Raw genomic sequence first — 566 nt, 5'->3', positions numbered from 1 at the left:
AGATACATAAACATGTCGATTTACTTTCATCAAGACATAATTACATGTTAGTGACTTGTAATACCAGGTAACTATAAGTTTCAATTTTTTTTTTTTTGCATAAATTATATCAAATAGGCCATCAAACTTTAAGTGTAAAGTCAATTAGGCCCTCGATATTTTTAAAGTTGCAATTAGGTTCATATACACCTCACTTGTTAGTGACCTGTAATACCCGGTAAATATAATTGTCAATTTTTTTTTGCATAAAATGTATCAAATAGGCCTTCAAACTTTATCTGTAAAGTCAATTAGGCCCTCAAACTTTTTAAAGTTGCAATTAGATAAAACATGTTAATTTAGTTCATTAGGCATAATTACCTGTTAGTGACTTGTAATAACAGGTAATTATAAGTTTCAATTTTTTTTTTTGCATAATATGTATCAAATAGGCCATCAAACTTTACATGTAAAGTTAATTAGGCCATCCGACTTTTTAAAGTTGCAATTAGATACATAAACATGTCGATTTACTCTCATCAAGACATAATTACATGTTAGTGACTTGTAATACCAGGTAACTATAA

The sequence above is a fragment of the Ipomoea triloba genome, chromosome 16, assembly GCF_003576645.1.
Source record: "Ipomoea triloba cultivar NCNSP0323 chromosome 16, ASM357664v1".
NCBI classification, from domain to species: Eukaryota; Viridiplantae; Streptophyta; class Magnoliopsida; order Solanales; family Convolvulaceae; genus Ipomoea; species Ipomoea triloba.
This window is presented reverse-complemented; position numbering follows the sequence as displayed.